Genomic DNA, 26,034 nt, shown 5'->3' on the forward strand with positions numbered 1-26,034 from the left:
TATTTCCCTGTTTATACAGTTATCGGTGTAGTTATTGCCATCTTTATACAGATAGCGGTGTAGATATTTCCATGTTTATACAGATCGTTGTGTAGATATTTCCATGTTTGTACAGATAACGGTGTAGAGAGTTCCATGTTTATACAGTAGAGGTGAAGAAATTTCCATGTTTTTACAGATCGCGGAGTAGATATTTCCAACTTTCTACAGATGGCAGTGTAGATATTTCCACGTTTATACAGATGGCGGTGTAGATATTTCCATGTTTACACAGATGGTAGTGTAGATATATCAATGTTCATGCAGATGGCGGTGTAGATATTTCCATGTTTCTAGAGATGGCGATGAAGATATTTCTATGTTTATAGAGATAACGGTGTAGATATTTCCATGTTTATACAGATACCGTTGTAGATATTTCCATGTTTATACAGATAGAGGTGAAGATATTTCCATGTTTATACTGATGGCTGTGTAGATATTTCCATGTGTATACTGATGACAGTGTAGCTATTTCCATGTCTATACAGACGGCAGTGTAGATATTTCCATCTTCATACAGATGACTGTGTACATATTTCCATGTTTTTACAGATGGCGGTGCAGATATTTCCATGTTCATACAGATAGCGGTGTGGATATTTCCATGATTATATATATGGCGGTGTTGATAATTCCATGTTTATACAGTAGCGGTGTAGAAATTTCCACGTTTATACAGATCGCGGAGTAGATATTTCCAACTTTCTACAGATGGCAGTGTAGATATTTCCATGTTTATACAGATGTCAGGGTAGATATTTCCATGTTTACACAGATGGTGGAGTAGATATATCAATGTTCATGCAGATGGTGGTGTAGATATTTCCATGTTTATACAGAGAGCAGTGTAGACATTTCCATCTTTATACAGATGGCATTGTAGATATTTCCATGCTTATGCAGGTGACTGTGTAGATATTTTCATGTTTATACAGATGGCGGTGCAGATATTTTCATGTTTATACAGAGAGCGGTGTAGATATTCCCATCTTTATACAGATGCCAGTGTAGATATTTTCATGCTTATACAGATGACTGTGTAGATATTTCCATGTTGATACAGATGTCGGTGTAGATATTTCCATGTTTATACAGATGACTGTGTAGATATTTCCATGTTTATACAGATGGAGGTGTAGATATTTCCATGTTTATACAGATGGCGGTGTAGATATTTCCATGTTTATAGATATAGCGGTGTAGATATTTCCGTGTTCATACTGATAGCGGTGTAGATATTTCCAAGTTTATAGAGATAGAGGTGTAGATATTTCCATATTTATACAGATAGCGGTATAGATATTTCCAACTTTATACAGATGACTGTGTACATATTTCCATGTTTTTACAGATGGTGGTACTGATATTTCCTTATTTATACTGATAGCGGTGTAGATATTTCCATGTTTATACAGATCGTGGTGTAGGTATTTCCATGTTTGTACAGATAGCCGTGTAGATAGTTCCATGTTTATACAGTAGCGGTGTAGAAATTTCTATGTTTATACAGATCGCTGAGTAGATATTTCCAACTTTCTACAGATGGCAGTGTAGATATTTCCACGTTTATACAGATGGCGGTGTAGATATTTCCATGTTTACACAGATGGTGGTGTAGATATATCAATGTTCATGCAGATGGCGGTGTAGATATTTCCATGTTTATAGAGATGGCGATGTAGATATTTCTATATTTATAGAGATAGCGGTGTAGATATTTCCATATTTATAGAGATGGCGGTTTAACTACTTCCTTGTTTATACAGATAGCGATATAAATATTTCCACGTTTATACAGATTGTGGTGTAGATATTCCCATGTTTACACAGATACCATTGAAGATATTTCCATGTTTATACAGATACCGTTGTAGACATTTCCATGTTTATACAGATAGCGGTGAAGATATTTCCATGTTTATACTGATAGCGGTGAAGATATTTCCATGTTTATACTGATGGCTGTGTAGATATTTCCATGTGTATACAGATGGCAGTGTAGTTATTTCCATGTTTTTACAAATAGCGGTGTAGGTATTTCCATGCTTATACAGATAGCGGTGTAGCTATTTCCATGTTTATAGAGATGGGTATACAGATATTTCCATGTTTATACAGATGGTGGTGTAGATATTTCCATGTTTACAGAGATAGCGTTATAGAAATTTCCATCTTTGCACTGATTGCGGTGTAGATATTTCCAACTTTACACAGATAGCATTGTAGATATTTCCAAATTTACACAGATAGCTGTGTAGATATTTCCTTGTTCACACAGATACCGTTGCGGATATTTCCATGTTTACACAGATAGCGTTGTAGATATTTCCATGTTTACACAGATAGCTGTGTATATATTTCAATTTTTACAAAGATAGCGTTGTAGATATTTCCATGTTTATACAGATTCCGGTGTAGATATTTCCATGTTTGTACAGATAACAATGTAGATATTTCCTTGTTTATACAGATAGCGGTATAGTTATTCCCATGTTTATAGAGATAGCGGTGTAAATATTCCCATGTTTATACAGATGGCTGTGTAGATATTTCCATCTTTATAGAAATGGCAGTCTAGGTATTTCCATGTTTATAGAGATGGTTGTGTAGATATATCCATGTTTATACTGATGACTCTGTAGATATTTGCATGTTAATAAAGATGGCGGTGTAGATATTTCCACGTTTATAGAGATAGCGTTGTAGATATTTCCATGTTTATACAGATAGTGGTGTGGATATTTCCATGTTTATAGAGATAGCGGTGTAGATATTTCCATGATTACACAGATAGCATTGCGTATATTTCCAGGTTTATACAGATAGCGGTGTAGATATTTCCATCTTTATACAGATAGCGGTGTAGATTTTTCCATGTTTATGCAGAAGGCGGTGTAGATATTTCCATGGTTATGCAGATGGCGGTGTAGATACTTTTAAGTTTATAGAGATTTCCATGTTTATACAGATAGTGGTGTAGATATTTCCATGTTTCTGGAAATAGTGGTGTATATATTTCCATATTTATACAGATGACTCTGTAGATATTTGCATGTTTATACAGATGGTGGTGTAGATATTTCCATGTTTATAGAGATAGCTGTGTAGGTATTTCCATGTTTATACAGATAGAGGTGCAGCCATTTCCATCTTTATACAGATAGCGGTGTTGATATTTCCATGTTTATTCAGATAGTGGTGGAGATATTTCCTTGTTTATACAGATCCTGGTGTAGATATTTCCATGTTTATACATAGAGCGGTGTAGATATTTCCATATTTATACAGGTAGCGGTGTAGGTATTACCATGTTTATACAGATCGTGGTGTAGATATTTCCATCTTTCCACAGATGGCAGTGAAGATATTTCAATGTTTATACAGATGGTGGTGTACATATTTCCATGTTTATAGAGATAGCGGTGTAGATATTTCCATGTTCATGCAGATGGCAGTGTAGATATTTCCATGTTTATACAGATAGCAGTGTAGATATTTACATGTTTATATAGATAGCGGTGTAGATATTTCTATATTTATATACATGGCGGTGTAGATGTTTCCATGTTTTTAGAGATGGCGGTGTAGACAATTCCATTTTTATACAGATGGTAGTGTAGATATTTCCTTGTTTATACAGATAGCGGTGTAGATATTTCCATGTTTATACAGATAGCAGTGTAGATATTTCGATGTTTATACAGATAGTGGTGTAGATATTTCCATGTTTATAGGGATGATTGTGAAGTTATTTCCATGTTCATAGAGATAGTGGTGTAGACATTTCCATCTTTATACAGATAGCGGTGTAGATATTTCCCTGTTTATTCAGCTCCCGGTGTAGATACTTCCATCTTTATACAGATGGCAGTGTAGATATTTCCATTTCTATACAGATAGTGTTGTAGATATTTCCAAGTTTATACAGATGGCGTTGTAGATAGTTCCATATTTCTGGAGATGGCGGTGTAGATATTTTCATGTTTATAGAGATGGCGGTGTAGATATTTCCATGTTTATAGAGATGGCGGTGTAGGTATTTCCATGTTTATAGAGATAGCTGTGTAGGTATTTCCATGTTTATACAGATAGACTTTCAGCCTTTTCCATCTTTATACAGATAGCGGTGTTGATATTTCCATGTTTATTCAGATAGTGGTGGAGATATTTCCTTGTTTATACAGATCCTGGTGTAGATATTTCCATGTTTATACATAGAGCGGTGTAGATATTTCCATATTTATACAGGTAGCGGTGTAGATATTACCATGTTTATACAGATCGTGGTGTAGATATTTCCATCTTTCCACAGATGGCAGTGTAGATATTTCAATGTTTATACAGATGGTGGTGTACATATTTCCATGTTTATAGAGATAGCGGTGTAGATATTTCCATGTTCATGCAGATGGCAGTGTAGATATTTCCATGTTTATACAGATAGCAGTGTAGATATTTCCATGTTTAAATAGATAGCGGTGTAGATATTTCTATATTTATATACATGGCGGTGTAGATGTTTCCATGTTTTTAGAGATGGCAGTGTAGACAATTCCATTTTTATACAGATGGTAGTGTAGATATTTCCTTGTTTATACAGATAGCGGTGTAGATATTTCCATGTTTATACAGATAGCAGTGTAGATATTTCGATGTTTATACAGATAGTGGTGTAGATATTTCCATGTTTATAGGGATGATTGTGAAGTTATTTCCATGTTCATAGAGATAGTGGTGTAGACATTTCCATCTTTATACAGATAGCGGTGTAGATATTTCCCTGTTTATTCAGCTCCCGGTGTAGATACTTCCATCTTTATACAGATGGCAGTGTAGATATTTCCATTTCTATAGAGATAGTGTTGTAGATATTTCCAAGTTTATACAGATGGCGTTGTAGATAGTTCCATATTTCTGGAGATGGCGGTGTAGATATTTTCATGTTTATAGAGATGGCGGTGTAGATATTTCCATGTTTATAGAGATGGCGGTGTAGGTATTTCCATGTTTATAGAGATGGCTATGTAGATATTTCCATGTTTATGCAGATCGTAGTGTAGATATTTCCATGTTTATACAAATAGCGGTCTAGATAATTCCATGTTTATTCAGGTAGCGGCGTAGATATTTCCGTGTTTATACAGAGCACGGTGTAGACATTTCCATCTTTCTACAGATGGCAGTGTAGATATTTCCATGTTTATACAGATGGAGGTGTAGATATTTCCATGTTTATACAGATGGCAATGTAGTTATTTCCATGTTTATGCAGATGGCTGTGTAGATATCTCCTGCATTATAGAGATGGCAATGTAGGTATTTCTATGTTTATGGAGATAGCGGTGTAGATAATTCCATGTTTATAGAGATGGTGTTGTAGATATTTCCATGTTTATAGAGATGGCGGTGTAGATATATCCATGTTCATAGATATAGCCGTGTAGTTATTTCCATGAGTATAGAGAAAGCGGTGTAGATACTTCCATGTTTATACAGATGGCTGTGTAGATATTTCCATGTTTATACAGACGGCAGTGTAGGTATTTCCATGTTTATAGAGATTGCGGTGTAGATATTTCCATGTTTTTACAGATTACTGTGGATATATTTCCATGTTTATACAGATGGCGGTGTAGATATTTCCATGTTTATAAAGATAGCGGTGTAGGTATTTACATTTTTCTGCAGATGGCAATGTAGTTATTTCCATGTTCATTGATATAGCGGTGTAGATATTTCCATACTTATCCATATAGCAGTGTAGATATTTCCAGGTTTATACAGATAGTGGTGTAGATATTTCCATGTTTATACAGATAGTGGCGTAGATATTTCCACGTTTCAGAGATAGCGGTGTAGATAATACCATGTTTACACGGATGGCTGTGTAGATATTTCCATGTGTATACAGATGACAGTGTAGATATTTCCATGTTAATATAGATGGTGGTGTAGATATTTACATCTATATACAGATGACTGTGTAGATATTTCCATGTTTATACAGATAGCGGTGTAGATAATTCCATGTTTAAACAGATATTGTTGGAGTTTTTTAAATGTTTATTCGGATAGCGGTGGAGATATTTCCATGTTGATATCGATGGCGATGTAGATATTTCCCTGTTTACAGAGATAGCGGTGTAGATATTTCCATGTTTATACAGATAGCAGTGTAGTTATTTCCATGTTTTCACAGATAGCGGTGTAGATATTTCCATCTTTGCACAGATTGCGGTGTAGATATTTCCATCTTTACACAGATAATGGTGTAGGTATTTCCATGTTTACACAGATAGCGGTGTAGATATTTAAAGGTTTACACAGACAGCGTTGTAGATATTTGCATGTTTATACAGATAGCGGTGTAGATATTTCTATGTTTATACAGATAGCGGTGTAGATGTTTCCATGTATATACAGATAGCTGTGGAGATATTTCCATGTTTATACACATAGTGATGTAGTTGTTTCCATGTTTCTACAGATAGCGGTGTAGATATTTCCATGTTGATAGAGATAGAGGTGTAGATATTTTCAAGTTTACAAAGATAGCGGTGTAGACATTTCCATGTTTATACAGATAGCGGTGGAGATATTTCCATGTTTATACAGATAGCGGTGGAGATATTTCCATGTTTATACAGATGGCGGTGTGGATATTTCGATGTTTTTATAGATAGTGTTGTAGATATTTCCAAGATCATGCAAATAGCGGTGAAGATATTTCCATGTTTATACAGATCGTGGTGCAGATATTTCCATGTTTATACAGGTAGCGGTGTAGGTATTTCCATGTTCGTAGAGATAGCGGTGTAGACATTTCCCTGTTTATTGAGATATCGGTGTAGATATATCCAAATTTATACAGATAGCGGTGTAGATATTTCCATGTTTATACTGATAACAGTGGAGATATTTCCATGTTTATAGAGATAGTGGTGGAGGTACTTCCATGTTTATGCAGATAGCATTGTAGATATTTCCATGTTTATACAGATAATGGTGTAGATGTTTCCATGTTTATAAAAATAGCGGTGTACATATTTCCATGGTTATACAGATAGCGGTGTAGATATTTCCATCTTTATACAGATAGCAGTGTTGATATTTCCATTTTTATAAAGATAGCGGTGTAGATATTTCCATGTTTATACAGATAGCGGTGGAGATATTTCCATGTTTATACAGATAGCGATGTAGATATTTCCATGTTTTTACAGATGGCGTTGTAGGTATTTCCATGTTTCTACAGATAGCGGTGTGGCTATTTCCATGTTTATACAGGTAGCGGTGAAGATATTTCCATGTTTATAGTGATGTCTGTGTAGATATTTCCATGTTTACAGATGGCAGTGTACATATTTCCATGTTTATACAGATGGTGGTGTAGATATGTCCATGTTTATACAGATGACTTTGTAGTTATTTCCATGTATATACAGATGGCGGTTTAGATATTTCCATGTTTTTAGGGATAGTCATGTAGATATTTCCATGTTTATAACGATAGCATTATAGACATTTCAATGTTTATACAAATGGCGTTGTAGATATTTCCATGTTTATTAGGATACCAGTGTAGGTGTTTCCATGTTTGTTCAGATGGCGGTGTAGATATTTCCATGCTTCTACTGATGGCAATGTATGTATTTCTATCTTTATACAGATGGCCGTGTAAATATTTCCATGTTTATACAGATAGCGGTGTAGATATTTCCATGTTTATTGAGATAACGGTGTAGATGTTTCCATGTTTATTCAGATAGCTGTGTAGCTATTTCAATATTTATAAAGATAGCGGTGTAGATATTTCAAGGTTTATAAGGATAGCGGTGTAGATATTTCCATGTTTACAGAGAGAGCGGTGTAGATAATTCCATGTTTATAGAGATAGCGGTGTAGATATTTCAGTGTTTATAGACATACCGGTGTAGATATTTCCGAGTTTATAGACATAGCGGTGCAGATATTCCCGTGTATATACAGATAGCAGTGTAGATATTTCCATCCTTACAGAGATATCGGTGTAGATATTTCCATGTTTTTAGAGATGGCGGTGTAGATATTTCCATGTTTATACAGATAGCAGTGTAGATATTATGTTCATGCAGATGGCGGTGTAGGTATTTATATATTCATACAGATGGCGGTGTAGATATTTCCATGTTTATACAGATGGCGGTGTAGATATTTCCATGTTTCTAGAGACAGCGGTGTAGACATTTCCATGTATATACAGATGGCTGTGTAGATATTTCCTTGTGTATACAGATGGCAGTGTAGATATTTCCATGTTTATACAGATGGCGGTTTACATATTTCCATGTTTACAGAGATAGCGGTGTAGATATTTCCATATTTGCACATGTTGCGGGGTAGATATTTCCGTCTTTAAACAGATAGCGGTGAACATATTTCCATGTTTACACAGATAGCTGTGAAGGTATTCCCATGTTTACACAGACAGTGTTGTAGATATTTCCATGTTTATACAGGTAGCGGTGTAGATATTTCCATGTTTACAAAGATAGCGGTGTAGATATTTCCATGTTTATAGAGATAGAGCTGGTGATATTTCCATCTTTATACAGGTAACGAAGTAGACATTTCCATGTTTATACAGATAGCGGTGGAGATATTTCCATGTCTATACAGATAGCGTTGTAGATATTTCCATGTTTATACAGATAGCGGTGGAGATATTTCCATGTCTATACAGATTGCGTTGGAGATATTTCCATGTTTATACAGATGGCCGTGTAGGTATTTCCAAGCTTATAAAGATAGCGGTGTATATATTTCCATGTTTATACAGAAAGCGGTGGAGATATTTCCATGTTTATACATATTGCGGTGTAGGTATTTCCATGCTTATACAGATAGCGGTGTTGATATTTCCATGTTTATACAGATGGCTGTGTAGATATTTCCATGTGTATACAGATGGCAGTGTAGATATTTACATCTTTATACAGATGGAGATGGAGATATTTCCTAGTTTATACAGATGACTGTGTAGATATTTTCATGTTTTTACAGATGGCGGTGTAGATATTTCCATGTTTATACGGATAGCGGTGTCGCTATTTCTGTGTTTATACATATAGCAGTGTAGATATTTCCATGTATATAGAGAAAGCTATGTAGATATTTCCTAGTTTATAGAGATAGGGGTGAAGATGTTTCCATGTTTATACAGATGACTGTGTAGGTGTTTCCATGTTTATACAGATGGCGGTGTAGATATTTCCATGTTTATAGAGATAGCCATGTAGATATTTCCATGTTTATACAGATAGCTGTGTAGGCATTTCCATGTTTATAGAGATAGCCTTGTAGATATTTCAATATTTATAGAGATAGCGGTGTAGATATTTCAATGTTTATACAGATAGCGGTGTAGATATTTCCATGTTTATACAGATAGCAGTGAAGATATTTCCATGTTTATGCGGATAGCGGTGTTCATATTTCCATGTTTATAGGGATAGCGGTGTAGATATTTCCATGTTTATACAGATAGCGTGGCAGTTATTTCCATGTTTATACAGATAGCGTTGTAGATATTTCCATGTTTATACAGATAACGGTGTAGATATTTCCATGTTAATACAGATTGCGGTGTAGATTTTGCATATTTATAGAGATAGCGGTGTAGATATTTCCATGTTTATACAGATGGCTGTGTAGATATTTCCCTTTGTATACAGATGGCAGTGTAGATATTTTCATGTTTATACAGATGGAGGTGTAGATATTTCCATGTTTATACAGATTGCGGTGTAGGAATTGCATGTTTATAGAGATAGCGGTGTAGATATTTCCATGTTTATACAGATGGCTGTGTAGATATTTCCCTGTGTATACAGATGGCAGTGTAGATATTTCCATGTTTATACAGATGGAGGTGTAGATATTTCCATGTTTATACAGATGACTCTGTAGACATTTTCATGTTTTTATAGGTGGCAGTGTAGTTATTTCCATGTTTATAGACATAACGGTGTGGCTATTTCCATGTTTATACAGATAGCAGTGTAGTTATTTCCATGTTTACAGAGATAGCTTTGTAGATATTTCCATCTTTATACAGACAGCATTGTAGTTATTTCCATGTTTATACCTATGGCAGTGTAGATATTTCCATGTTTATACAGATAGTGGTGTAGATGTTTCCATGTTTATACAGATAGCGGTGTAGATATTTCCATGTTTATACAGACAACGGGTTAGATATTTCCATGTTTACCGAGATTGCGGTTTAGATATTTCGATATTGCACAGATTGCGGTGTACATATTTTCTTCTTTACACAAATAGTGGTGTACATATTTCCATGTATACACAGATAGCTGTGTAGATATTTCCATGTTTACACAGATATTGTTGTAGAGATTCCCATGTTTATACAGATAGCGGTGTAGATATTTCCATGTTTATGAAGATAGGGGTGTAGATATTTCCATGTTTATACAGATAGTTGTGTAGATATTTCCATGTCTATACAGATAACGGTGTAGTTATTTCCATGTTTATATAGATTGCAGTGTAGGCATTTCCATGTATATAGAGATAGCGGTGTATATATTTCCATGCTTATACAGATAGCGGTGTAGGTATTTCCATGTGTATACAGATGGCGGTGTAGATATTTCCATGTTTATACAGATGGCAGTGTAGATATTTCCAGGTTTATACAGATAGCCGTGTAGATATTTCCATGTTTATACAGATGGCAGTGTAGATATTTTCATGTTTATACAGATAGTGGTGTAAATATTTCCATGTTTATACAGGTAGAGGTGTAGATATTTCCATGTTTATGCAGATCTCGGTGTAGATATTTCCATCTTTCTACAGATGACATTGTAGGTGTTTCTATGCTTATAGAGATGACGGTGCAGATATTTCCATATTTATACAGATGTCGGTGTAGTTATTTCCATGTTTATGCTGATGGTGGTGTGTATATTTCCATGTTTATAGATATGGCGTTTTAGATGTTTCTTTGTTTACTGAGATAGCGGTGTAGATAATTCCATCTTTATACAGATAGCGGTGAAGGCATTTCCATGTTTATACAGATAGCGGTGTAGATATTTCCATGTTTATAGTGCTAGCGGTGTACATATTTCCATGTTTATAGAGATAGCGGTGTAGATATTTCCATATTTTTACAGATAGCGGTGTAGATATTTCCACATTTATACAGATAGCGGTGTAGATATTTCCATGTTTCTACAGATTGCGGGGAATGTATTTCCATGTTGATGGAGATAGCGGTGTAGATACATCCATGTTTATAGAGATGGCGGTGTAGATACTTCCATGTTTATACACATGGAGATGTAGATATTTCCATGTTTTTACAGATGACTCTGTAGATATTTCCATGTTTTTGCAGATGTCTGTGTAGATATTTCCATGTTTTTACAGATGGCGGTGTAGATATTTCCATGTTTATACAGATAGCGGTGTGGCTCTTTCCATGTTTATACAGATAGCTGCGTAGATATTTCCATGTTTATAGAGATGGCTGTGTAGATATTTCCATGTTTCTACAGATGGCTGTGTAGATATTTCCATGTTTGTACAGATTGCTTTGAAGATATTCCCATGTTTACACAGAGACTGTTGTAGTTATTTCCATGTTTATACATGTAGCGGTGTAGATATTTCCATGTTTACAAAGATAACAGTTTAGATATTTCCATGTTTATAGAGATAGCGCTGGGGATATTTCCATGTTTACACAGATAGCGATGTAGATATTTCCAAGACTATACAGATAGCGGTGTAGATATTTCCATGTTTATACAGATAGCGGTGGAGATATTTCAATGTTTATACAGATAGCGGTGTAGATATTTCCATGTTTATACAGATAGTGGTGGATATATTTCCATGTTTATACAGATAGCGGTGGAGATATTTCCATGTTTATACGGATAGCGGTGCAGTTATTTCCATGTTTATACAGATAGCGATATAGATATTTCCATGTTTATACAGATAGTTGTGTAGATATTTCCATGTTTATGCAATTGACTGTGTAGGTATTTCCATGTTTATACAGATGGCGGTGTAGATATTTCCATGTTCATAGAGATAGCCATGTAGATATTTCCATGTTTATACAGCTAGCAGTGTAGATATTTCCATGTTTACAAAGATAACGGTGTAGATATATCCATGTTTATAGAGATAGCGCTGGGGATATTTCCATGTTTATACAGATAGCGATGTAGATATTTCCATGTCTATACAGATAGCGGTGTAGATATTTCCATGTTTATACAGATAGCGGTGGAGATATTTCAATGTTTATACAGATTGCGGTGTAGATATTTCCATGTTTATACAGATAGTGGTGGATATATTTCCGTGTTTATACAGATCGCGGTGGAGATATTTCCATGTTCATAGAGATAGCCAAATAGATATTTCCATGTTTATACAGCTAGCAGTGTAGATATTTCCATGTTTACAGATAGCGGTGTAGATATTTCCATGTTTGTACAGATTGCGGTGTAGGTATTTCCATGTTTATGGAGATAGCGGTGTAGACATTTCCATGTTTATACAGATGGCAGTGTAGATATTTCCATGTGTATACAGATGGCGGTGTAGTTATTTCCATGTTTATGCACATGGAGATGTAGATATTTCCATGTTCATACAGATGACTGTTTAGCTATTTCCATGTTTTTACAGATGGCGGTGCAGATATTTCCATGTTTATACAGATGGCGGTGTAGATACTTCCAAGTTTATAAAGATAGCGGTGTAGATATTTCCATGTTTATACAGATAGCGGTGTAGATATTTCCATATTTATACAGATTGCGGTGCAGGTATTTCCATGTTTATAGAGATAGCGTTGTAGACATTTCCATGTTTATTCAGATGCATGTGTAGGTATTCCCATGAGTATACAGATGGCAGCCTAGATTTTTCCATGTTTATACAGATGACTGTGTAGATATTTTCTTGTTTTTACTCATGGCGGTGTAGATATTTCCATGTTTATACAGATAGCGGTGTCACTATTTCTATGTTTATACAGACAGCACTGTAGATATTTCCATGTTTATAGAGATAGCTGTGTAGATATTTCCATGTTTGTACAGATAGCGGTGTAGGTATTTCCATGTTTATACAGATGGCGGTATAGATATTTCCATGTATATAGTGATAGCCATGTAGATATATCCATGTTTATAAAGATAGAGGTGTAAGCATTTTCATGTTTATAGAGATAGCATTGTAGGTATCTCAATATTTATAGAGATAGCAGTGTAGATATTTCCATGTTTATGCAGATATTTGTGTACATATTTCCATGTTTATGCAGATAGCGGCGTATATATTTCCATGTTTATACAGATCGTGGTGTAGATATTTCCATGTTTATACAGATAGCGGTGTAGATATTTCCATGTTTATACAGATAACGGGGTAGATATTTCCATGTTTACAGAGATAGCGGTGTAGATATTTTGATATTTGCACAGATTGCGGTGTACATATTTTCATCTTTACACAGACAGCGGTGTACATATTTCCACGTCTACACAGATAGCTGTGCAGATATTTCCATGTTTACACAGATATTGTTGTAGATATTTCCATGTTTATACAGATAGCGGTGTAGATATTTCCATGCTTATACAGATAGCGGTGTAGGTATTTCCATGTGTATAGAGATGGCAGTGTAGGTATTCCCATGTTTATACAGATAGCAGTGTAGATATTTCCATGTTTATGGAGACAGCTGTGTAGATATTTTCATATTTATACAGACGGCTGTGTACATATTTCCATGTTTATACAGATAGTGATGTACATATTTCCATGTTCATACAGGTAGAGGTTTAGGTATTTCCATGTTTATACAGATGGCACTGTAGATATTTCCATGTTTATACAGATAGTGGTGTAGATATTTCCATGTTTATACAGAGGACTGTGTAGGTATTTCCATGTTTATACAGATAGCGGTGTAGATATTTCCATGTTTATACTGCTAGCAGTGTAGATATTTCCATGTTTACAGAGATAGCTGAGCAGATATTTCCATATTTATACAGATAGCGGTGTAGATATTTCCATGTTTATACAGATAGCATTGTAGATATATTCAGGTTTAAACAGATAGCGATGTACATATTTCCATGTTTATAGACATGGTGGTGAAGATATTTCCATGTTTATAGAGATAGTGGTGTAGACATTTCCATGTTTATACAGATAGCGGTGAGGATATTTCCATGCTTATTCAGCTCCTGGTGTAGATATTTCCATATATATACAGATGGCAATGTAGATATTTTGATGTTTATACAGATAGTGGTGTAGATATTTTCATGTTTATAGAGATGGTGGTGTACAGATTTCCATGTTTATACAGATTGCGGTGTAGATATTTCCATGTTTATAGAGATGGTGTTGTAGGTATATCCGTATTTACAGAGATAGCGGTGTAGATACTTCCACGTTTCTACAAATGGCTTTGTAGATATTTCCACGTTTATACAGATGGCAGTGTAGATATTTCCATGTTTATATGTATGGTGGTGTAGTTATTTCCATGTTTTTACAGATAACTGCTTAGATATTTGCATGTTTATACAGATGGCGGTGTAGATATTTCCATGTTTACAGAGATAACAGTGTAGATATTTCCATGTTTATGCAGATAGCGGTGAAGTTATTTCCATGTTTATAGAGATAGCGGTGTAGATATTTACATATTTATACAGATTGCAGTGTAGATATTTTCAGGTTTATACAGGTGGCGGTGTAGACATTTCCATGTTTATTCAGATGGTGGTGTATATATTTCCTTGTTTATACAGATAGCGGTGTAGATATTTCCATGTTTATACAGATAACGGTGTAGATATTTCCATGTTTATATGGATAGCGGTGTATATATTTCCACGTTTATACAGATATCGATGTAGATATTTCCAAGTTTATACAGATAGCGTTGTAGAGATTTTCACGTTTATACAGATAGTGGTGTAGATATTTCTACGTTTTACAGATAGCGGTGTAGACATTTCCAAGTTTACACAGACTGCGTTGGGGATATTTCCATGTTTTTACAGATATCAATGTAGGTATTTCCATGTTTACACAGATGACGGTGTAGATATTTCCATGTTTATGCAGATGGTGGTGTAGATATTTCCATGTTTATGCAGATGGTGGTGAAGACATTTCCAAGTTTATGGAATGGCGGTGTAGATATTTCCATGTTTATAGAGATAGCGGTGTAGATATTTCCATGTTTATTAAGATAGCGGTGTAGGTACTTCCATGTTTATAGTGATAGCGGTGTAGATATTTCCATGTTTATACAGATAGCAGTGAAGATATTTCCATGTTTATGCGGATAGTGGTGTTCATATTTCCATGTTTATAGGGATAGTGGTGTAGATATTTCCATGTTTATACAGATAGCGGTGTAGGTATTTCCATGTTTATACAGATGACTGTGTAGGTATTTCCATGGTTATACAGATGTAGGTGTAGTTGTTTTTAGGTTTATAGAGATAGCGGTGTAGATATTTGCATTTTTATACAGATAGCGTTGTAGACATTTCCATGTTTACAGAGAGAGTGGTGTAGATATTTCCATATTTGTACAGATAGCGGTGTAGTTATTTCCATGTTTATACAGATAGCGGAGTAGATATTTCCATGTTTATACAGATAGCGGTGTAGTTATTTCCATGTTTATAGAGATGGTGGTGAAGATATTTCCATGTTTATAGAGATGCTGGTGCAGACATTTCCATGTTTATGCAGGTAGCGATGTAGATATTTCCATGTATATTCAGCTCCCGGTGTACGTATTTCCATCTTTATAGAGATGGCAGTGAAGATATTTCGATGTTTATACAGATAGCGGTGTAGATATTTTCATGTTTATGGAGATGGTGGTGTAGATATTTGCATGTTTATAGAGTTTGCGGTGTAGATATTTCCATGTTTATAGAGATGGCGGTGTAGGTATTTCCATGTTTATAGAGATAGCGGTGTAGATACTTCCACGTTTCTACAGATGGCTTTGTAGATATTTCCATGAGTATACAGATGGCAGTGTAGATATTTCCATATTTATACAGATGGAGGTGTAGATATTTCGAAGTTTATACAGATGAATGTGTAGATATTTTCATGTTTTTACAGATGGCGGTGTAGATATTGACATGTTTATACAGATAGCGGTGTCGCTATTTCCATTTTATACAGATAGTGTTTATTTTTCCATGTTCATACAGATGACTATGTAGGTATTTCCATGTTTGTACAGATTCCGGTGTAGATATTTCCATGTTTGTAGAGATAGCCATGTAGTTATTTCCATGTTTATACAGATAGCAGTGCAGATATTTCCATGTTTATACAGATTGCGGTGTAGATATTTCTATGTTTACAGAGATAGCGGTGTAGATATTTCCATATTTGCGCATATTTCGGTGTAGATATTTACATCTTTACAGAGATATTGGTGCACATATTTCCATGTTTACACAGATAGCTGTGAAGATATTCCCATGTTTCCACAGATAGTTTTGTAGATATTTCCATGTTTATAAAGGTAGCGGTGTAGATATTTCCATGTTTACAAAAATAGCGGTGTAGATATTTCCATGTTTATAGAGATAGCGCTGGGGATATTTCCATGTTTATACTGATAGCGATGTAGACATTTCTATGTTTATACAGATAGCGGTATAGATATTTCCATGTTTACACAGATAGCGGTGGAGACATTTCCATGTTTATACAGATAGCGGTGGGGATATTTCCATGTTTATACAGATGGCGTTGTAGATATTTCCAAGTTTATAAAGATAGCGGTGGTGATATTTCCATGTTTATACAGATAGCAGTGTAGAGATTTCCAAGTTTATACAGATAGCGGTGCAGGTATTTCCATGTTTATAGAGATAGCAGTGTAGACATTTTTATGTTTATACAGATGGCTGTGTAGGTATTTCCATGAGTATATAGATGGCAGTGTAGATTTTTCTATGTTTATACTGATGACAGTGTAGATATTTTAATGTTTTTACACATGTCGGTGTAGATATTTCCATGTTTATACAGATAGCGGTGTCACTAATTCTATGCTTATACAGACAGCAGTGTAGATAGTTCCATGTTTATAGAGATAGCTGTGTAGATATTTCCATGTATGTACAGATATCGGTGTAGATATTTCCACGTTTATACAGATGGCAGTGTAGATATTTCTATGTTTATACAGATAGTGGTGTAGATGTTTCCATGATTATACAGATGAGTGTGTAGGTATTTCCATGTTTATACAGATGGCGGTGTAGATATTTCCATGTTTATAGAGATAGCCATGTAGATATATCCATGTTTATAAAGACAGAGGTGTAAGCATTTTCATGTTTATAGAGATAGCGTTGTAGGTATCTCAATATTTATAGAGATAGCAGTGTAGATATCTCCATGTTTATGCAGATAGTTGTGTAGATATTTCCATGTTTATACAGATAGCGGTGTAGATATACTGATATTTGCACAAATTGCGGTGTACATATTTTCAACTTTACACAGATAGCGGTGTACATATTTCCAAGTCTACACAGATAGATGTGTAGATATTCCCATGTTTACACAAATATTGTTGTAGATATTTCCATGTTTATACAGATAGCGGTGTAGTTATTTCCATGTTTATATGGATTTCAGTGTAGGTATTTCCATGTTTATAGAGATAGCGGTGTAGATATTTCCATGCTTATACAGATAGCGGTGTAGGTATTTCCATGTGTATACAGATGGCAGTGTAGATATTGCCATGTTTATAAAGATAGCAGTGTAGAAATTTCCATGTTTATGGAGACAGCTGTGTAGATATTTTCATATTTATACAGACGGCAGTGTATATATTTCCATCTTTATACAGATAGTGCTGTAGGTATTTCCATGTTCATACAGGTATAGGTGAAGGTATTTCCATGTTTATACAGATGGCACTGTAGATATTTCCATGTTTATACAGATAGTGGTGTAGATATTTCCATGTTTATACGGAGGACTGTGTAGGTATTTCCATGTATATACAGATGTCAGTGTAGATATTTTCAGGTTTATAGATATAGCGGTGTAGACATTTCCATTTTTATTCAGATAGCGGTGTAGATATATCCATGTTTACAGAGATAGCTGTGTAGATATTTCTATATTTATACAGATAGCAGTGTAGATATTTCCATGTTTATACAGATAGCGGTGTAGATATATCCATGTTTATAGAGACAGCGATGTACATATTTCCATGTTTATAGACATGGTGGTGAATATATTTCCATGTTTATAGAGATAGTGGTGTACACATTTCCATGTTAGCACAGATAGCAGTGAGGATATTTCCATGTTTATTCAGCTCCTGGTGTAGATATTTTCATCTTTATACAGATGGCAGTGTAGATATTTTGATATTTATACAGATAGTGGTGTAGATATTTTCATGTTTATAGAGATGGTGGTGTACATATTTCTATGTTTATACAGATTGCGGTGTAGATATTTCCATGTTTATAAAGATGGTGGTGTAGGTATATCCGTGTTTATACAGATAGCGGTGTGGATACTTCCACGTTTCTACAGATGGCTTTCTAGAAATTTCCATGTTTATACAGATGGCAGTGAATATATTTCAATGTTTATAGATATGGTGGCGTAGATATATCCATGTTTATACAGATAAATGTGTAGATATTTGCATGTTTATACAGATGGCGGTGTAGATATTTCCAACTTTCTACATATGGCAGTGTAGATATTTCCATTTTTATACAGATGGCAGGGTAGATATTTCCATGTTTACACAGATGGTGGAGTAGATATATCAATGTTCATGCAGATGGCGGTGTAGATATTTCCATGTTTATAGAGTTCGCGATGTAGATATTTCTATGTTTATAGAGATAGCGGTGTAGATATTTCCATATTTATAGAGATGGCGGTGTAAGTACTTCCATGTTGATAGAGATAGCGGTGTAGAAATTTCCATGTTTATACAGATTGTGGTGTAGATATTTCCATGTTTTTACAGATGGCGGTGCAGATATTTCCATGTTTATACAGATGGCCGTGTAAATATTTCCATGTTTATACAGAGAGCGGTGTAGATAATTCCATCTTTATACAGATGGCAGTGTAGATATTTCCATGCTTATACAGATGACTGTGTAGATATTTCCATGTTGATACAGATGTCGGTGTAGATATTTCCATGTTTATACAGAGAGCGGTGTAGATATTTCCATCTTTATTCAGATGGCAGTGTAGATATTTCCATGCTTATACAGATGACTTTGTAGATATTTCCATGTTTATACAGATGGCTGTGTAGCTATTTCAATGTTTATAGAGATAGCGGTGTAGATATTTCTGTGTTCATACTGATAGCGGTGTAGATATTTCCATGTTTATAGAGATAGTGGAGTAGATATTTCCATATTTATAAAGATAGCGGTGTAGATATTTCCATGTTTATTCAGATGGCTGTGTAGATATTTCCATGATTGTACACATGGTGGTGTACATATTTCCCTGTTTATACAGATATCTGTGTAGAGATTGCCCTCTTTATACAGATAGTGGTGTAGATATTTCCATGTTTATACAGATCATGGTGTAGATATTTCCATGTTTGTACAGATAGCGGTGTAGATAGTTCCATGTTTATACCGTAGCGGTGTAGAAATTTCCATGTTTATACAGATCTTGGAGTAGATATTTCCAACTTTCTTCAGATGGCAGTGTAGATATTTCCACGTTTATACAGAAGGCGGTGTAGATATTTCCATGTTTACACAGATGGTGGTGTAGATATATCAATGTTCATGCAGATGGTGGTGTAGATATTTCCATGTTTATAGAGATGGCGATGTAGATATTTCTATATTTATAGAGATAGCGGTGTAGATATATCCATATTTATAGAGATGGCGGTGTAAGTACTTCCATGTTTATACAGATAGCGGTGCAGATATTTCCATGTTTATACAGATTGTGGTGTAGATATTTCCATGTTTATACAGATACCGTTGAAGATATTTCCATGTTTATACACATACCGGTGCAGTTATTTCCATGTTTATACAGATACCGTTGTAGATATTTCCATGTTTATACAGATAGCGGTGAAGATATTTCCATGTTTATACTGATGGCTGTGTAGATATTTCCAAGTGTATACAGATGGAAGTGTAGATATTTCCATGTCTATACAGATTGCAGTGTAGATATTTCCATCTTTATACAGATGACTGTGTACATATTTCCACGTTTTTACAGATGGCGGTGCAGATATTTCCATGTTTATACTGATAGCGGTGTAGATATTTTCATATTTATACAGATCGTGGTGTAGATATTTCCATGTTTGTACAGATAGCGGTGTAGATAGGTCCATGTTTATACAGTAGCGGTGTAGAAATTTCCATGTTTATACAGATCACGGAGTAGATATTTCCAACTTTCTACAGATGGCATTGTTGATATTTCCATGTTTATACAGATGGCAGTGTAGATATTTCCATATTTACACAGATGGTGGTGTAGATATATCAATGTTCATGCAGATGGCGGTATAGATATTTCCATGTTTATAGAGATGGCGGTGTAACTACTTCCATGTTTATAAAGATAGTCGTGTAGGTATTTAAATGTTTATACAGATACCGTTGAAGATATTTCCATGTTTATACAGATACCAGTGTAGATATTTCCATGTTTATAAAGATACCGTTATAGATATTTCCATGTTTATACAGATAGCAGTGAAGATATTTCCATGTTTATACTGATGGCTGTGTAGATATTTACATGTGTATACAGATGGCAGTGTAGATATTTCCATGTCTATACAGATGGCAGTGTAGATATTTCCATCTTTATACAGATGACTGTGTACATATTTCCGTGTTTTTACAGATGGCGGTGCAAATATTTCCATGTTTATACAGATAACGGTGTGGATATTTCCATGATTATACATATGGCGGTGTTGATAATTCCATGTTTATACAGATAGCGTTGTAGATATTTCCATGTTTATACAGAGAGTGGTGTAGACATTTCCATGTTTATACAGATGGCATTGTAGATGTTTCCATGCTTATACAGATGACTGTGTAGATATTTCCATGTTTATACAGATGGCGGTGTAGATATTTCCATGTTTATACAGAGAGCGGTGTAGATATTTCCGTCTTTATACAGATGGCCGTGTAGATATTTCCATGCTTATACAGATGACTGTGTAGATATTTCCGTGTTGATACAGTTGTCGGTGTAGATATTTCCATGTTTATACAGAGAGCGGTGTAGATATTTCCATCTTTATTCAGATGGCAGTGTAGATATTTCCATGCTTATACTGATGACTGTGTAGATATTTCCATGTTTATACAGACGGCGGTGTACATATTTCCATGTTTATAGAGATAGCGGTGTAGATATTTCCGTGTTCATACTGATAGCGGTGTAGATATTTCCATGTTTATGGACATAGCGGTGTAGATATTTTCATATTTATAAAGATAGCAGTGTAAATATTTTCATGTTTATTCAGATGGCTGTGTAGATATTTCCATGATTGTACAGATGGTGGTGTACATATTTCCCTGTTTATACAGTTATCGGTGTAGATATTGCCATCTTTATACAGATAGCGGTGTAGATATTTCCATGTTTATACAGATCGTTGTGTAGACATTTCCATGTTTGTACAGATAACGGTGTAGATAGTTCCATGTTTATACAGTAGCGGTGTAGAAATTTCCATGTTTTTACAGATCGCGGAGTAGATATTTCCAACTTTCTACAGATGGCAGTGTAGATATTTCCACGTTTATACAGATGGCGGTGTAGATATTTCCATGTTTACACAGATGGTAGTGTAGATATATCAATGTTCATGCAGATGGCGGTGTAGATATTTCCATGTTTCTAGAGATGGCGATGAAGATATTTCTATGTTTATAGAGATAACGGTGTAGATATTTCCATGTTTATACAGATACCGTTGTAGATATTTCCATGTTTATACCGATAGCGCTGTTGGTATTTCCATGTTTATACAGATAGCGATGCAGATATTTCCATGTTTATACAGCTTGAGGTGCAGATATTTATATCTTTATACAGATGGCTTTGTAGATGTTTCCCTATTCACACAGAAGGCTGTGTAGATGTTTCCGTGTTTATACAGATGGCGGAGTAGTTAGTTCCATGTTTATGGAGATGGCAGTGTAGATATTTTCATGTTTATAGAGATGGCGCTGTAGATATTTCCATGTTTATAGAGATAGCAGTGTAGATATTTACATGTTTATACAGATGGCTGTGTAGATATTTCCATGTTTATACAGATGACATTGTGGATATTTCCATGTTTATACAGATGACTGTATAGGTATTTCCATGTTTTTACAGACGGCAGTGCAGATATTTCCATGTTTATAGAGATAGCGGTGTAGATATTTCCATGTTTGTACAGATGGCAGTGTTGATATTTCCATCTATACACAGATGGCCGTGTAGATATTTCCATGTTTATACAGATGGCGGCGTAGATACTTCCATAGTTATACAGATGTCTGTGTAGATATTTCCATGTGTATACAGATGGTATTGTAGGTATTTCCACGTTTATGCAGATGGTGGTGTAGTTATTTCCATGTTTATTCAGATGACTGTGTAGATATTTCCATGTTTTTACAGATGGCAGTGTAGATATTTCAATGTTTATAGAGATGGCACTGTAGATATTTCCATGTTTATGCAGATAACGGTAGAGATATTTCCATGTTCATACACATAGCCGTGTACACATTTCCATGTTAATAGAGACAGCGGTGTCGGTATTTCCATGCTTATACAGACAGTGGTGCAGATATTTCCATGTTTATACAGATGCCTATGCGGATATCTCCATATTTATACAGAGGGCTGTGTAGATATTTCTATGTTTATACAGATGGCAGTGTTGATATTTCCATGTTCCTACACATGACTGTGTAGGTATTTCCAAGTTTATACAGATGGCTTTGTAGATATTTCCTTGTCTATAGAGATAGCGGTGCAGATATTTCCATGTTTATACAGATAGCAGTGTATGTATTTCCATGTTTATACAGATCGTGATGTAGATATTTCCATGTTTATACAGATACCGGTGTAGATATTTCCATGTTTATACACACCACAGTGTAGGTATCTCCATGTTTATAGAGATAGCAGTTTAGATATTAACAAGTTGGTACAGATGGCGGTGTTGATGTTTCCATCTATACACAGATTGTCGTGTAGGTATTTCCATGTGTATACAGATGGCATTGTAGATATTTCCATGTTTATACAGATGACTGTATAGGTATTTCCATGTTTATACAGATGGCGGTGTAGATATTTCCATGTTTATAGAGATAGCGGTGAAGGTATTTCCATGTTTATAGACATAGCGGTGTAGATATTTCCATGTTTACATAGATGGCGTTGCAGATATTTCCATGTTTATACCGATAGCGGTGTTGGTATTTCCATGTTTATACAGATAGCGATGCAGATATTTCCATGTTTATACAGATGGTGGGGTAGATATTTCCATGTTTACACAGATGACTGTATAGGTATTTCCATGTTTATACAGATGGCGGTGTAGATATTTCCATGTTTATACAGATAACTTTGTAAGTATTTCCATGTTTATACAGATGGCAGTGTATATAGTTCGATGTTTATAGAGATAGCAGTGGAGATATTTCCATGTTTATAGAAATAGCGGTTAAGTTATTTCCATGTTTATATAGATAGCGGTGTAGATATTTCCATGTATATACACATGGCTGTTTAGATATTTCCATGTTTATACAGATGGCGGTGTAGATATTTCCAACTTTCTACATATGGCAGTGTAGATATTTCCATTTTTATACAGATGGCAGGGTAGATATTTCCATGTTTACACAGATGGTGGAGTAGATATATCAATGTTCATGCAGATGGCGGTGTAGATATTTCCATGTTTATACAGAGAGTGGTGTAGATATTTCCGTCTTTATACAGATGGCCGTGTAGATATTTCCATGCTTATACAGATGACTGTGTAGATATTTCCGTGTTGATACAGTTGTCGGTGTAGATATTTCCATGTTTATACAGAGAGCGGTGTAGATATTTCCATCTTTATTCAGATGGCAGTGTAGATATTTCCATGCTTATACTGATGACTGTGTAGATATTTCCATGTTTATACAGACGGCGGTGTACATATTTCCATGTTTATAGAGTTAGCGGTGTAGATATTTCCGTGTTCATACTGATAGCGGTGTAGATATTTCCATGTATATGGACATAGCGGTGTAGATATTTTCATATTTATAAAGATAGCAGTGTAAATATTTTCATGTTTATTCAGATGGCTGTGTAGATATTTCCATGATTGTACAGATGGTGGTGTACATATTTCCCTGTTTATACAGTTATCGGTGTAGTTATTGCCATCTTTATACAGATAGCGGTGTAGATATTTCCATGTTTATACAGATCGTTGTGTAGATATTTCCATGTTTGTACAGATAACGGTGTAGATAGTTCCATGTTTATACAGTAGAGGTGAAGAAATTTCCATGTTTTTACAGATCGCGGAGTAGATATTTCCAACTTTCTACAGATGGCAGTGTAGATATTTCCACGTTTATACAGATGGCGGTGTAGATATTTCCATGTTTACACAGATGGTAGTGTAGATATATCAATGTTCATGCAGATGGCGGTGTAGATATTTCCATGTTTCTAGAGATGGCGATGAAGATATTTCTATGTTTATAGAGATAACGGTGTAGATATTTCCATGTTTATACAGATACCGTTGTAGATATTTCCATGTTTATACAGATAGAGGTGAAGATATTTCCATGTTTATACTGATGGCTGTGTAGATATTTCCATGTGTATACTGATGACAGTGTAGCTATTTCCATGTCTATACAGACGGCAGTGTAGATATTTCCATCTTCATACAGATGACTGTGTACATATTTCCATGTTTTTACAGATGGCGGTGCAGATATTTCCATGTTCATACAGATAGCGGTGTGGATATTTCCATGATTATATATATGGCGGTGTTGATAATTCCATGTTTATACAGTAGCGGTGTAGAAATTTCCACGTTTATACAGATCGCGGAGTAGATATTTCCAACTTTCTACAGATGGCAGTGTAGATATTTCCATGTTTATACAGATGGCAGGGTAGATATTTCCATGTTTACACAGATGGTGGAGTAGATATATCAATGTTCATGCAGATGGTGGTGTAGATATTTCCATGTTTATACAGAGAGCAGTGTAGACATTTCCATCTTTATACAGATGGCATTGTAGATATTTCCATGCTTATGCAGGTGACTGTGTAGATATTTTCATGTTTATACAGATGGCGGTGCAGATATTTTCATGTTTATACAGATGGCGGTGCAGATATTTTCATGTTTATACAGAGAGCGGTGTAGATATTCCCATCTTTATACAGATGCCAGTGTAGATATTTTCATGCTTATACAGATGACTGTGTAGATATTTCCATGTTGATACAGATGTCGGTGTAGATATTTCCATGTTTATACAGATGACTGTGTAGATATTTCCATGTTTATACAGATGGCGGTGTAGATATTTCCATGTTTATAGATATAGCGGTGTAGATATTTCCGTGTTCATACTGATAGCGGTGTAGATATTTCCAAGTTTATAGAGATAGAGGTGTAGATATTTCCATATTTATACAGATAGCGGTATAGATATTTCCAACTTTATACAGATGACTGTGTACATATTTCCATGTTTTTACAGATGGTGGTACAGATATTTCCTTATTTATACTGATAGCGGTGTAGATATTTCCATGTTTATACAGATCGTG

Source organism: Pan paniscus, chromosome 23, assembly GCF_029289425.2.
Source record: "Pan paniscus chromosome 23, NHGRI_mPanPan1-v2.0_pri, whole genome shotgun sequence".
Taxonomy (NCBI): domain Eukaryota; kingdom Metazoa; phylum Chordata; class Mammalia; order Primates; family Hominidae; genus Pan; species Pan paniscus.